Below are 17,508 nucleotides of genomic sequence, written 5' to 3'. Positions count from 1 at the left end.
GATTCTCATCTACCAATACCTATATCCCCTCTTGTTTGGACTCAGAAATTTTCAATTGAATACACGTTGACTTGCCTTGGTCTATAGAATTGTCATCAACCTATACCTACATCCCCTCTTGTTTGGACTTAGAAATTTTAAATTGAATACAATCTTATATGACTCGGTCTATAGGATTGTCATCAACCTATACCTACATCCCCTCTTGTTTGGACTTAGAAATTTTCAATTGAATACAATCTTAGATGCCTCGGTCTATAGGATTGTCATCAACCTATACCTACATCCCCTCTTGTTTGGACTTAGAAATTTTCAATTGAATACACGTTGACTTGCCTTGGTTTATAGGATTGTCATCAACCTATACCTACATCCCCTCTTGTTTTGACTTAGAAATTTTCAATTGAATACAATCTTATATGCCTCGGTCTATAGAATTGTCATCAACCTATACCTACATCCCCTCTTGTTTTGACTTAGAAATTTTCAATTGAATACAATCTTATATGCCTCGGTCTATAGAATTGTCATCTACCTATACCTACATCCCCTCTTGTTTTGACTTGGAAATTTTCAATTGAATACAATCTTATATGCCTTGGTCTATAGAATTGTCATCAACCTATACCTACATCCCCTCTTGTTTTGACTTAGAAATTTTCAATTGAATACACGTTGACTTGCCTTGGTCTATAGGATTGTCATCAACCTATACCTACATCCCCTCTTGTTTTGACTTAGAAATTTTCAATTGAATACAATCTTATATGCCTCGGTCTATAGAATTGTCATCTACCTATACCTACATCCCCTCTTGTTTTGACTTAGAAATTTTCAATTGAATACAATCTTATATGCCTTGGTCTATAGAATTGTCATCAACCTATACCTACATCCCCTCTTGTTTTGACTTAGAAATTTTCAATTGAATACAATCATAGATGCCTTGGTCTATAGGATTCTCATCTACCAATACCTATATCCCCTCTTGTTTGGACTCAGAAATTTTCAATTGAATACACGTTGACTTGCCTTGGTCTATAGAATTGTCATCAACCTATACCTACATCCCCTCTTGTTTGGACTTAGAAATTTTAAATTGAATACAATCTTATATGACTCGGTCTATAGGATTGTCATCAACCTATACCTACATCCCCTCTTGTTTGGACTTAGAAATTTTCAATTGAATACAATCTTAGATGCCTCGGTCTATAGGATTGTCATCAACCTATACCTACATCCCCTCTTGTTTGGACTTAGAAATTTTCAATTGAATACACGTTGACTTGCCTTGGTTTATAGGATTGTCATCAACCTATACCTACATCCCCTCTTGTTTGGACTTAGAAATTTTCAATTGAATACAATCTTATATGCCTCGGTCTATAGAATTGTCATCAACCTATACCTACATCCCCTCTTGTTTTGACTTAGAAATTTTCAATTGAATACAATCTTATATGCCTCGGTCTATAGAATTGTCATCTACCTATACCTACATCCCCTCTTGTTTTGACTTAGAAATTTTCAATTGAATACAATCTTATATGCCTTGGTCTATAGAATTGTCATCAACCTATACCTACATCCCCTCTTGTTTTGACTTAGAAATTTTCAATTGAATACACGTTGACTTGCCTTGGTTTATAGGATTGTCATCAACCTATACCTACATCCCCTCTTGTTTGGACTTAGAAATTTTCAATTGAATACAATCTTATATGCCTCGGTCTATAGAATTGTCATCAACCTATACCTACATCCCCTCTTGTTTGGACTTAGAAATTTTCAATTGAATACACGTTGACTTGCCTTGGTTTATAGGATTGTCATCAACCTATACCTACATCCCCTCTTGTTTGGACTTAGAAATTTTCAATTGAATACAATCTTAGATGCCTCAGTCTATAGGATTGTCATCAACCTATACCTACATCCCCTCTTGTTTGGACTTAGAAATTTTCAATTGAATACAATCTTATATGCCTCGGTCTATAGAATTGTCATCAACCTATACCTACATCCCCTCTTGTTTGGACTTAGAAATTTTAAATTGAATACAATCTTATATGCCTCGGTCTATAGAATTGTCATCAACCTATACCTACATCCCCTCTTGTTTGGACTTAGAAATTTTAAATTGAATACACGTTGACTTGCCTTGGTTTATAGGATTGTCATCAACCTATACCTACATCCCCTCTTGTTTGGACTTAGAAATTTTCAATTGAATACAATCTTAGATGCCTCGGTCTATAGAATTGTCATCAACCTATACCTACATCCCCTCTTGTTTGGACTTAGAAATTTTAAATTGAATACACGTTGACTTGCCTTGGTCTATAGGATTGTCATCAACCTATACCTACATCCCCTCTTGTTTGGACTTAGAAATTTTAAATTGAATACACGTTGACTTGCCTTGGTTTATAGGATTGTCATCAACCTATACCTACATCCCCTCTTGTTTGGACTTAGAAATTTTCAATTGAATACAATCTTATATGCCTCGGTCTATAGAATTGTCATCAACCTATACCTACATCCCCTCTTGTTTGGACTTAGAAATTTTAAATTGAATACACGTTGACTTGCCTTGGTCTATAGGATTGTCATCAACCTATACCTACATCCCCTCTTGTTTGGACTTAGAAATTTTAAATTGAATACACGTTGACTTGCCTTGGTTTATAGGATTGTCATCAACCTATACCTACATCCCCTCTTGTTTGGACTTAGAAATTTTAAATTGAATACAATCTTATATGCCTCGGTCTATAGAATTGTCATCAACCTATACCTACATCCCCTCTTGTTTGGACTTAGAAATTTTAAATTGAATACACGTTGACTTGCCTTGGTTTATAGGATTGTCATCAACCTATACCTACATCCCCTCTTGTTTGGACTTAGAAATTTTCAATTGAATACAATCTTATATGCCTCGGTCTATAGAATTGTCATCAACCTATACCTACATCCCCTCTTGTTTGGACTTAGAAATTTTAAATTGAATACACGTTGACTTGCCTTGGTCTATAGGATTGTCATCAACCTATACCTACATCCCCTCTTGTTTGGACTTAGAAATTTTAAATTGAATACACGTTGACTTGCCTTGGTTTATAGGATTGTCATCAACCTATACCTACATCCCCTCTTGTTTGGACTTAGAAATTTTCAATTGAATACAATCTTATATGCCTCGGTCTATAGAATTGTCATCAACCTATACCTACATCCCCTCTTGTTTGGACTTAGAAATTTTCAATTGAATACACGTTGACTTGCCTTGGTTTATAGGATTGTCATCAACCTATACCTACATCCCCTCTTGTTTGGACTTAGAAATTTTCAATTGAATACAATCTTAGATGCCTCGGTCTATAGGATTGTCATCAACCTATACCTACATCCCCTCTTGTTTGGACTTAGAAATTTTCAATTGAATACAATCTTAGATGCCTCGGTCTATGGGATTGTCATCAACCTATACCTACATCCCCTCTTGTTTGGACTTAGAAATTTTCAATTGAACACACGTTGACTTGCCTTGGTCTATAGGATTGTCATCAACCTATACCTACATCCCCTCTTGTTTTGACTTAGAAATTTTCAATTGAATACACGTTGACTTGCCTTGGTCTATAGGATTGTCATCAACCTATATCTACATCCCCTCTTGTTTGGACTTAGAAATTTTCAATTGAACACACGTTGACTTGCCTTTGTCTATAGGATTGTCATCAACCTATATCTACATCCCCTCTTGTTTGGATTAGAAATTTTCAATTGAATACAATCTTATATGCCTCGGTCTATAGAATTGTCATCAACCTATACCTACATCCCTTCTTGTTTGGACTTAGAAATTTTCATTTGAACACACGTTGACTTGCCTTGGTCTATAGGATTGTCATCAACCTATACCTACATCCCCTCTTGTTTTGACTTAGAAATTTTCAATTGAATACACGTTGACTTGCCTTGGTCTATAGGATTGTCATCAACCTATACCTACATCCCCTCTTGTTTGGACTTAGAAATTTTCAATTGAATACACGTTGACTTGCCTTGGTTTATAGGATTGTCATCAACCTATACCTACATCCCCTCTTGTTTGGACTTAGAAATTTTCAATTGAATACACGTTGACTTGCCTTGGTCTATAGGATTGTCATCAACCTATACCTACATCCCCTCTTGTTTGGACTTAGAAATTTTCAATTGAATACACGTTGACTTGCCTTGGTCTATAGGATTGTCATCAACCTATACCTACATCCCCTCTTGTTTGGACTTAGAAATTTTCAATTGAATACAATCTTATATGCCTCGGTCTATAGAATTGTCATCAACCTATACCTACATCCCCTCTTGTTTGGACTTAGAAATTTTCAATTGAATACACGTTGACTTGCCTTGGTTTATAGGATTGTCATCAACCTATACCTACATCCCCTCTTGTTTGGACTTAGAAATTTTCAATTGAATACACGTTGACTTGCCTTGGTTTATAGGATTGTCATCAACCTATACCTACATCCCCTCTTGTTTGGACTTAGAAATTTTCAATTGAACACACGTTGACTTGCCTTGGTCTATAGGATTGTCATCAACCTATACCTACATCCCTTCTTGTTTGGACTTAGAAATTTTCAATTGAATACAATCTTATATGACTCGGTCTATAGGATTGTCATCAACCTATACCTACATCCCCTCTTGTTTGGACTTAGAAATTTTCAATTGAATACACGTTGACTTGCCTTGGTTTATAGAATTGTCATCAACCTATACCTACATCCCCTCTTGTTTGGACTTAGAAATTTTCAATTGAATACAATCTTATATGCCTCGGTCTATAGAATTGTCATCAACCTATACCTACATCCCCTCTTGTTTTGACTTAGAAATTTTCAATTGAATACACGTTGACTTGCCTTGGTTTATAGGATTGTCATCAACCTATACCTACATCCCCTCTTGTTTGGACTTAGAAATTTTATATTGAATACAATCTTAGATGCCTCAGTCTATAGGATTGTCATCAACCTATACCTACATCCCCTCTTGTTTGGACTTAGAAATTTTCAATTGAATACAATCTTATATGCCTCGGTCTATAGAATTGTCATCAACCTATACCTACATCCCCTCTTGTTTTGACTTAGAAATTTTAAATTGAATACACGTTGACTTGCCTTGGTTTATAGGATTGTCATCAACCTATACCTACATCCCCTCTTGTTTGGACTTAGAAATTTTCAATTGAATACAATCTTATATGCCTCGGTCTATAGAATTGTCATCAACCTATACCTACATCCCCTCTTGTTTGGACTTAGAAATTTTCAATTGAATACACGTTGACTTGCCTTGGTTTATAGGATTGTCATCAACCTATACCTACATCCCCTCTTGTTTGGACTTAGAAATTTTCAATTGAATACAATCTTATATGCCTGGGTCTATAGAATTGTCATCAACCTATACCTACATCCCCTCTTGTTTGGACTTAGAAATTTTCAATTGAATACAATCTTATATGCCTCGGTCTATAGAATTGTCATCAACCTATACCTACATCCCCTCTTGTTTGGACTTAGAAATTTTATATTGAATACAATCTTAGATGCCTCAGTCTATAGGATTGTCATCAACCTATACCTACATCCCCTCTTGTTTGGACTTAGAAATTTTCAATTGAATACAATCTTATATGCCTCGGTCTATAGAATTGTCATCAACCTATACCTACATCCCCTCTTGTTTTGACTTAGAAATTTTAAATTGAATACAAGTTGACTTGCCTTGGTTTATAGGATTGTCATCAACCTATACCTACATCCCCTCTTGTTTGGACTTAGAAATTTTCAATTGAATACAATCTTATATGCCTCGGTCTATAGAATTGTCATCAACCTATACCTACATCCCCTCTTGTTTGGACTTAGAAATTTTCAATTGAATACACGTTGACTTGCCTTGGTTTATAGGATTGTCATCAACCTATACCTACATCCCCTCTTGTTTGGACTTAGAAATTTTCAATTGAATACAATCTTAGATGCCTCGGTCTATAGGATTGTCATCAACCTATACCTACATCCCCTCTTGTTTGGACTTAGAAATTTTCAATTGAATACAATCTTAGATGCCTCGGTCTATAGGATTGTCATCAACCTATACCTACATCCCCTCTTGTTTGGACTTAGAAATTTTCAATTGAACACACGTTGACTTGCCTTGGTCTATAGGATTGTCATCAACCTATACCTACATCCCCTCTTGTTTTGACTTAGAAATTTTCAATTGAATACACGTTGACTTGCCTTGGTCTATAGGATTGTCATCAACCTATACCTACATCCCCTCTTGTTTTGACTTAGAAATTTTCAATTGAACACACGTTGACTTGCCTTTGTCTATAGGATTGTCATCAACCTATATCTACATCCCCTCTTGTTTGGACTTAGAAATTTTCAATTGAATACAATCTTATATGCCTCGGTCTATAGAATTGTCATCAACCTATACCTACATCCCCTCTTGTTTGGACTTAGAAATTTTCAATTGAACACACGTTGACTTGCCTTGGTCTATAGGATTGTCATCAACCTATACCTACATCCCCTCTTGTTTTGACTTAGAAATTTTCAATTGAATACACGTTGACTTGCCTTGGTCTATAGGATTGTCATCAACCTATACCTACATCCCCTCTTGTTTTGACTTAGAAATTTTCAATTGAATACACGTTGACTTGCCTCGGTCTATAGGATTGTCATCAACCTATATCTACATCCCCTCTTGTTTGGACTTAGAAATTTTCAATTGAATACACGTTGACTTGCCTTGGTGTATAGGATTGTCATCAACCTATACCTACATCCCCTCTTGTTTGGACTTAGAAATTTTCAATTGAATACACGTTGACTTGCCTTGGTTTATAGGATTGTCATCAACCTATACCTACATCCCCTCTTGTTTTGACTTAGAAATTTTCAATTGAATACACGTTGACTTGCCTTTATCTATAGGATTGTCATCAACCTATACCTACATCCCCTCTTGTTTTGACTTAGAAATTTTCAATTGAATACACGTTGACTTGCCTCGGTCTATAGGATTGTCATCAACCTATATCCACATCCCCTCTTGTTTTGACTTAGAAATTTTCAATTGAATACACGTTGACTTGCCTTGGTCTATAGGATTGTCATCAACCTATACCTACATCCCCTCTTGTTTTGACTTAGAAATTTTCAATTGAATACACGTTGACTTGCCTTGGTCTATAGGATTGTCATCAACCTATACCTACATCCCCTCTTGTTTGGACTTAGAAATTTTCAATTGAATACACGTTGACTTGCCTTGGTTTATAGGATTGTCATCAACCTATACCTACATCCCCTCTTGTTTTGACTTAGAAATTTTCAATTGAATACACGTTGACTTGCCTTGGTCTATAGGATTGTCATCAACCTATACCTACATCCCCTCTTGTTTTGACTTAGAAATTTTCAATTGAATACACGTTGACTTGCCTCGGTCTATAGGATTGTCATCAACCTATATCCACATCCCCTCTTGTTTTGACTTAGAAATTTTCAATTGAATACACGTTGACTTGCCTTGGTCTATAGGATTCTCATCTCCCTATACCTACATCCCCTCTTGTTTTGACTTAGAAATTTTCAATTGAATACACGTTGACTTGCCTTGGTCTATAGGATTGTCATCAACCTATACCTACATCCCCTCTTGTTTGGACTTAGAAATTTTCAATTGAATACACGTTGACTTGCCTTGGTTTATAGGATTGTCATCAACCTATACCTACATCCCCTCTTGTTTTGACTTAGAAATTTTCAATTGAATACACGTTGACTTGCCTTGGTCTATAGGATTGTCATCAACCTATACCTACATCCCCTCTTGTTTGGACTTGGAAATTTTCAATTGAATACACGTTGACTTGCCTTAGTCTATAGGATTGTCATCAACCTATACCTACATCCCCTCTTGTTTTGACTTAGAAATTTTCAATTGAATACACGTTGACTTGCCTTGGTCTATAGGATTGTCATCAACCTATACCTACATCCCCTCTTGTTTGGACTTAGAAATTTTCAATTGAATACACGTTGACTTGCCTTAGTCTATAGGATTGTCATCAACCTATACCTACATCCCCTCTTGTTTGGACTTAGAAATTTTCAATTGAATACACGTTGACTTGCCTTGGTCTATAGGATTGTCATCAACCTATACCTACATCCCCTCTTGTTTGGACTTAGAAATTTTCAATTGAATACACGTTGACTTGCCTTGGTCTATAGGATTGTCATCAACCTATACCTACATCCCCTCTTGTTTGGACTTAGAAATTTTCAATTGAATACACGTTGACTTGCCTTAGACTATAGGATTGTCATCAACCTATACCTACATCCCCTCTTGTTTGGACTTAGAAATTTTCAATTGAATACACGTTGACTTGCCTTGGTCTATAGGATTGTCATCAACCTATACCTACATCCCCTCTTGTTTGGACTTAGAAATTTTCAATTGAATACACGTTGACTTGCCTTGGTCTATAGGATTGTCATCAACCTATACCTACATCCCCTCTTGTTTGGACTTAGAAATTTTCAATTGAATACACGTTGACTTGCCTTAGTCTATAGGATTGTCATCAACCTATACCTACATCCCCTCTTGTTTGGACTTAGAAATTTTCAATTGAATACACGTTGACTTGCCTTGGTCTATAGGATTGTCATCAACCTATACCTACATCCCCTCTTGTTTGGACTTAGAAATTTTCAATTGAATACACGTTGACTTGCCTTAGTCTATAGAATTGTCATCAACCTATACCTACATCCCCTCTTGTTTTGACTTAGAAATTTTCAATTGAATACACGTTGACTTGCCTCGGTCTATAGGATTGTCATCAACCTATACCTACATCCCCTCTTGTTTGGACTTAGAAATTTTCAATTGAATACACGTTGACTTGCCTTGGTTTATAGGATTGTCATCAACCTATACCTACATCCCTTCTTGTTTGGACTTAGAAATTTTCAATTGAATACAATCTTATATGACTCGGTCTATAGGATTGTCATCAACCTATACCTACATCCCCTCTTGTTTGGACTTAGAAATTTTCAATTGAATACACGTTGACTTGCATTGCTCTATAGGATTGTCATCAACCTATACCTACATCCCTTCTTGTTTGGACTTAGAAATTTTCAATTGAATACAATCTTATATGACTCGGTCTATAGGATTGTCATCAACCTATACCTACATCCCCTCTTGTTTGGACTTAGAAATTTTCAATTGAATACACGTTGACTTGCCTTGGTTTATAGAATTGTCATCAACCTATACCTACATCCCCTCTTGTTTGGACTTAGAAATTTTCAATTGAATACAATCTTATATGCCTCGGTCTATAGAATTGTCATCAACCTATACCTACATCCCCTCTTGTTTGTACTTAGAAATTTTCAATTGAATACAATCTTATATGCCTCGGTCTATAGAATTGTCATCAACCTATACCTACATCCCCTCTTGTTTTGACTTAGAAATTTTCAATTGAATACACGTTGACTTGCCTTGGTTTATAGGATTGTCATCAACCTATACCTACATCCCCTCTTGTTTGGACTTAGAAATTTTCAATTGAATACAATCTTAGATGCCTCGGTCTATAGGATTGTCATCAACCTATACCTACATCCCCTCTTGTTTGGACTTAGAAATTTTCAATTGAATACAATCTTAGATGCCTCGGTCTATAGGATTGTCATCAACCTATACCTACATCCCCTCTTGCTTGGACTTAGAAATTTTCAATTGAATACAATCTTAGATGCCTCGGTCTATAGGATTGTCATCAACCTATACCTATATCCCCTCTTGTTTGGACTTAGAAATTTTCAATTGAATAAAATCTTAGATGCCTTGGTCTATAGGATTGTCATCAACCTATACCTACATCCCCTCTTGTTTTGACTTAGAAATTTTCAATTGAATACACGTTGACTTGCCTTGGTTTATAGGATTGTCATCAACCTATACCTACATCCCCTCTTGTTTTGACTTAGAAATTTTCAATTGAATACAATCTTAGATGCCTCGGTCTATAGAATTGTCATCAACCTATACCTACATCCCGTCTTGTTTTGACTTAGAAATTTTAAATTGAATACAATCTTATATGCCTCGGTCTATAGAATTGTCATCAACCTATACCTACATCCCCTCTTGTTTTGACTTAGAAATTTTCAATTGAATACAATCTTATATGCCTCGGTCTATAGAATTGTCATCAACCTATACCTACATCCCCTCTTGTTTTGACTTAGAAATTTTCAATTGAATACACGTTGACTTGCCTTGGTTTATAGGATTGTCATCAACCTATACCTACATCCCCTCTTGTTTGGACTAAGAAATTTTCAATTGAATACAATCTTAGATGCCTCGGTCTATAGGATTGTCATCAACCTATACCTACATCCCCTCTTGTTTGGACTTAGAAATTTTCAATTGAATACACGTTGACTTGCCTTGGTTTATAGGATTGTCATCAACCTATACCTACATCCCCTCTTGTTTGGACTTAGAAATTTTCAATTGAATACACGTTGACTTGCCTTGGTTTATAGGATTGTCATCAACCTATATCTACATCCCCTCTTGTTTGGACTTAGAAATTTTCAATTGAATACACGTTGACTTGCATTGGTCTATAGGATTGTCATCAACCTATACCTACATCCCCTCTTGTTTGGACTTAGAAATTTTCAATTGAATACACGTTGACTTGCCTTGGTCTATAGGATTCTCATCAACCTATATCTACATCCCCTCTTGTTTGGACTTAGAAATTTTCAATTGAATACACGTTGACTTGCCTTGGTCTATAGGATTGTCATCAACCTATACCTACATCCCTTCTGGTTTGGACTTAGAAATTTTCAATTGAATACAATCTTATATGCCTCGGTCTATAGAATTGTCATCAACCTATACCTACATCCCCTCTTGTTTGGACTTAGAAATTTTCAATTGAACACACGTTGACTTGCCTTGGTCTATAGGATTGTCATCAACCTATACCTACATCCCCTCTTGTTTGGACTTAGAAATTTTCAATTGAATACAATCTTATATGCCTCGGTCTATAGAATTGTCATCAACCTATACCTACATCCCCTCTTGTTTGGACTTAGAAATTTTCAATTGAACACACGTTGACTTGCCTTGGTCTATAGGATTGTCATCAACCTATACCTACATCCCCTCTTGTTTTGACTTAGAAATTTTCAATTGAATACACGTTGACTTGCCTTGGTCTATAGAATTGTCATCAACCTATACCTACATCCCCTCTTGTTTGGACTTAGAAATTTTCAATTGAATACACGTTGACTTGCCTTGGTCTATAGAATTGTCATCAACCTATACCTACATCCCCTCTTGTTTGGACTTAGAAATTTTCAATTGAATACACGTTGACTTGCCTTGGTCTATAGGATTGTCATCAACCTATACCTACATCCCCTCTTGTTTGGACTTAGAAATTTTCAATTGAATACACGTTGACTTGCCTTAGTCTATAGGATTGTCATCAACCTATACCTACATCCCCTCTTGTTTGGACTTAGAAATTTTCAATTGAATACACGTTGACTTGCCTTGGTTTATAGGATTGTCATCAACCTATACCTACATCCCCTCTTGTTTGGACTTAGAAATTTTCAATTGAATACACGTTGACTTGCCTTAGTCTATAGGATTGTCATCAACCTATACCTACATCCCCTCTTGTTTGGACTTAGAAATTTTCAATTGAATACACGTTGACTTGCCTTGGTTTATAGGATTGTCATCAACCTATACCTACATCCCCTCTTGTTTGGACTTAGAAATTTTCAATTGAATACAATCTTATATGCCTCGGTCTATAGAATTGTCATCAACCTATACCTACATCCCCTCTTGTTTGGACTTAGAAATTTTCAATTGAACACACGTTGACTTGCCTTGGTCTATAGGATTGTCATCAACCTATACCTACATCCCCTCTTGTTTTGACTTAGAAATTTTCAATTGAATACACGTTGACTTGCCTTGGTCTATAGAATTGTCATCAACCTATACCTACATCCCCTCTTGTTTGGACTTAGAAATTTTCAATTGAATACACGTTGACTTGCCTTGGTCTATAGAATTGTCATCAACCTATACCTACATCCCCTCTTGTTTGGACTTAGAAATTTTCAATTGAATACACGTTGACTTGCCTTGGTCTATAGGATTGTCATCAACCTATACCTACATCCCCTCTTGTTTGGACTTAGAAATTTTCAATTGAATACACGTTGACTTGCCTTAGTCTATAGGATTGTCATCAACCTATACCTACATCCCCTCTTGTTTGGACTTAGAAATTTTCAATTGAATACACGTTGACTTGCCTTGGTCTATAGGATTCTCATCTACCTATACCTACGTCCCCTCTTGTTTGGACTTAGAAATTTTCATTGCAATCTCTTCAATCGGAATTGGGAATTGTATCCATCAGTAATATATATATATATATATAGTTATTTATAAAATATATATGGCGATTAAGCTACACTGAATATTCTGCGTTTTATCCACTGTAGGATTCGTCAGGCTTATGCGCGAATTTTGTGGTTGCTTCTTGTTTTTATATATGTTGAGGATTTCTAGTTAGCCAATCAGCTTTCTAGTATCCACCACGCCACCTCCTATCAGCCAATGGGCATGCATTTTATCGAACAAAGGATCTTTTTTAGAACTAGGTATTGAGCACTTTTGTTTTAGAACTACGTATTGAGCACTTTTGAAGTAAATACTTAAAGTTTACGCATAAATCTATACTTTCGTATATTAAATTTGTGTGAGTAAATGAAGTAGTTATATATATATATATATATATATATATATATATATATTTTGTTTGTATAATTTGACAGCAAGTCATTATTCAAGCATGTCTGATTGAACACAACAGAGTTCTTTGTTTCCCCCCGATTTTGTTAGATATCTTTTCAATTCGCCGAGCTGTCTTTTTCTTTTTTTTGCTGGCATGTTGTATATTATGGCGTCCAGTAGTTGTTGTTCGGCGATAATTTTCTCAACCACTTTCTACCGGTAAATCCGATCGTCGTCAGGAGCGATTTTTTTTTTAATTACATTTTCACCCCAAACAAGGCACATTGCCACTTTGGTGTAGCGGGCTACTATCAGGGTTAGCAACTACTGGGGCACTATGTAGGGATTTGGGCAGCAAGATGTCGGTTCACGTTGCACTTGAACTTCTGCATGTCAGTACAGTTAGGGAAGCAGGATCCTGGAATGGAATTCCAGAATCTAGCTGTTCTGGGGAAGAAACTACTGGAGTAGAAAGATCTTTTACATCTAGGGATCTCTACTGTGTGTGTGTGGGGGGGATTTAGCTGCCTGTCTGGTTTGTTGAGGGTGTCTGCGTCGTGGGGGCACAAGTGTCTGTAGTTCGTCAGAGCATTCACCATTAAAATACTTGTAGAACAGGCAGAGGGATGCAACGTTTCGTCGATGGGACAGAGGATGAAGCTTAGATGCCAGTTCAGGACCTATCAGATTGGCGACTCTTTTTTTTAACCTTGTCTAGGAGCGAGAGACTAGTAGCAGATGCCACAGCCCAGATGTGACAACAATACTCCATACATGGGCGAATGGTGGTTTTATAGAGATACAGGATACTTTCAGGTGTCAGTAGTTTTCTAGAACGGTAGAGAGAGCCCACCTTTTCGCAGCGGCCCTGGCAATGTTTTCAATTGACATCATTTTCTTTATTGAGGCTTGGTGTGTTTATAGTTATTTTTTTTTATTCATTGGTTATAATGGGGTTGGTGCAGGATGGGTACGGGCGAATTATTTTTAATTTTGATTTTCTTATTTTTCTTTTTCTTTTATTTTTTTTGCTTACAAAATTTGCTTTCAGTTTTATGTCTGACTGATGACACCGGAGTCCCGTTTTTTTGTTTTTGTTTTTTGTTTGTTTTTTTACCCCCTTCCTGCTGTCACAATTTTTTTTTATGATTGGGCAATGCTGGGCGCCCTACAACCCTTCCACTAGTATATATATAAATAATAAAATTCTATATTCCAAATTTCAAGATGTTGACCATCTTACTGTTTATTTCTTGAAGTATGTTGACCTGCACAATTCTTGACAGCACCTGTTTCATAGCGCAGAATCATTCATGTACCGTATAAAAAAAATTGCTGTATATTTTGGCATATAAGACAACGCTTAAAGTTAAAAAATCATCTTTAAAAATCAATATTTCATAAGATACCGGCTAAACAAAAATGGTTTTGTGGTTTAGCGGTCGTCTTATTCAACCGATATATGATAATTTTGTACCTATCGTTTCGGGCTCAAATCACTTTATTAAGTTAGATCCATGTTCAAGGAACCTAAATCTAGAATTTCAAGTGTCTAGACCCAAAATTGTCGGAGGAGTTTGGTAGAGTTCTTAAAGGTCAAATCCTTGAAATTTGACCCCTTAACAGCCAAATTTCTGGCTGACACCCGTCACATCGATTTTCCCAAATCTCAGTACCCGGTATTTCAAATTTCGAGTCTATAGACTAAAAATTGACAGAGTTATTGCGAAGGGAATTTACACAGACAGACAGACACACAGACAGACAGACAGACACGTTCACTTTTATAGATATATAGATGATAGGTTATGAAAAGAAAGGGTTGTAAAGAGATAGCTTCGAATTTGGGGGTATCAAAACCAAAGCAAAATATGATGAAAGTAAAAATAAAATAGATAAACCCCATCATTTATTATACCATACCTGTTCACACTGAAACACTTATCACAATATTCTGTGGATCTATATTAAAAAATTCTTGTTAAACTTTATGACATATTTCCATTCTCTAGAGGTCAGGTGCGAACGAACACCCCATAATTTTATTATACCATATTTCTTCAAACTGAAACATAATTATCAAAGTATATTTACGCAGATAGATATGAAAAGTCTTTATTAAAGTTTGTGCCTATTTCCATTCTATGGAGGCCAGACGCGAACGCAGACCCCACAATTTTAATGAACCACTGTTCTGCCAGATCAAACATACCCATTCCTGTGTCTCGATACATCTTCTATCATTATATGTAATCAGTTTTTTCCATTCTATGGAGGCCGGACGTGAACGCAGACCCCACAATTTTATTATACCATCCCTATTTAAGTTAAAGCGTACTTATCAAAGTATTCTTATGTACATCTATATCAAAAACACTTGTAAACTTTTTTTTTAATTTCTTATTTCCATACTTTGTGGACCAGGCGCGTACGCAGACCCCACAATTTTAATGAACCACCGTTCTGCCAGATCAAACATACCCATTCCTGTGTCTCGATACATCTTCTATAATAGTCAACCATATAGGAGCCTATTCGTGACCAGACATATATATATATATATACAGTAATTATTTTTCCAATTATTTTATTTATACCACTCTTCATATATTTTAAAGTTTCTTCTGTTTTTTTTTGTTTTTTTTTTTTTGTTTTTTTTTTATTTCTTTTAGAGAAATGAGCCAATTCACATACGGGATTCAGAATCGGAAGATGAGTGTGAGAATCTCGAACCCTTGGTCATTTTTGCTGCATCCAAAGAAATTAGAGGAGCTCAGGTATGAAAATGTGGTTATAGTCTAGAATTCCCCAAAATATAGAAAAATCTGTATGCTCTATATAGAAATGTACCCATGACGAAATGAAAATATCATATTCCAAAAATCAAGTATTTCGATTTATCTTGATTATGCTGCAATATATTTTACTCATATCTCACTACTGATGCAATTCTCTATCTATATAAAAGCCAAGTACGTCCAAGGATGGAATACTGCTGCCATATCTGGGCAGGAGCTGCTAAAAACAGCCTATCCTGCCTTGACAGAGTACAAAATAGACTTCGTAGTGGGAGATGCCCTTTTCTCTTCCCTGCAACCTCTCTCCCACAGAAGAGACGCTGCGAGTCTGTCTTCGTTTTATCGTTACTTCCATGGCAAGTGCTCGTCTGAGCTCCAATCTCTGATGCCACCTCGCCAATCTTTCACGAAAAACACCTGTCTAGCTGAAACCACTGTCAATAATTTTCCCCACTCTTTATCTGTGCTTAAATCAAAACGTAGATTCCATGAACAAAGCTTCTTTCTTAGAACTGCACGTCTGTGGAATTCTCTTCCGTTTGCCTGTTTCCCACCTGACTACAACTTGGATGTCTTCAAGTCCAACATAAACAAAATCCTGACAAACCGCCCCCTTAAGTAAGACACTCTATAAAAACCCCCAATACTAATGATTACGACAATACTATCTCATTGATTACTGTACACGCAATAACCCTTATCCCCGAGTGGTTTCCGGGCCTTGATAAGTGTTGACTACCATGTAAAAAAAAAGCCATTGTTGTGAATTTTTTTACATGGTATTAACCATTTATCATAGACTGCAGCAACAGAAGTTAGGGTTCAGTTAGTGAAGAACCACCATAGACATTTCGTAACATGTACACACATTCAGATGAACCCTTCGTCACATACGTACACCATTATATAAGAATATGCACGATGTTACAATTTTTCATGTTAAGATCAGCTTTCAGAATAAACACTCCCAACCTTCCCATGTTAAGAATGGCTTTCAAAATAATTATTATGGTACAATTTTCTTCCTTCTGTTTCACAGGATATCATATCGGACCTCCGACTAAAACACAGATTGAACGTGGTTGTGACGAAATTAGAAGCCTGTGATTATATCGTCAGCTTGCGAACAGCTGTTGAGAGAAAAGTCATGACTGGTAAGGAAACCCGTTTTCTTCATATCATCAGTCGACAGGTACTTATACAGAATAAGAACCGTGTTTTTTTTATTTATTTACTTGTGCATACGGCATAATCGCATTGACACACCGGTTCTCGTCAGTTCACTAAAGTTAAGAAATGCTGAGCCTGGTTAGTACCAGATGGGTGACCATTTGGGAATTCTAAACGCTGTATGTGCTCTCCGCTTATCTCGGCATTTGTTTCCAGTTGTCTTGTACATACACTTCACTTGCCACTGTTATTTAACAAGGTGTGGTTGGAGACTGTGCACCTCCTGCCACAAAAATTTCATGCGCAAGCAACCCTTCATGGGTATCCATAGTCTGTCAAAAACTGAAGGCGCCTTATCATTTTTAAAGTTGTTGTTTCATGACGTTTCGTCCAACTATTCTTCTGGCCTTCATCAGGTTGTTCCTATTCACTATGTCTCCCCACGGGACAGAGTTAGACACCAGGGTCGTTTTTTAACGTGGAGAAAAGGAACAAAAAATAAAAATTGTCTCAGTCGTGAAGGATTGCTCCTCCACTGACA

The sequence above is a fragment of the Euprymna scolopes genome, chromosome 46, assembly GCF_053919585.1.
Source record: "Euprymna scolopes isolate OS-2025 chromosome 46, ASM5391958v1, whole genome shotgun sequence".
Classification (NCBI taxonomy): domain Eukaryota; kingdom Metazoa; phylum Mollusca; class Cephalopoda; order Sepiida; family Sepiolidae; genus Euprymna; species Euprymna scolopes.
The sequence above is the reverse complement of the archived record's forward strand: the minus strand, read 5'-3'. Positions refer to the sequence as shown.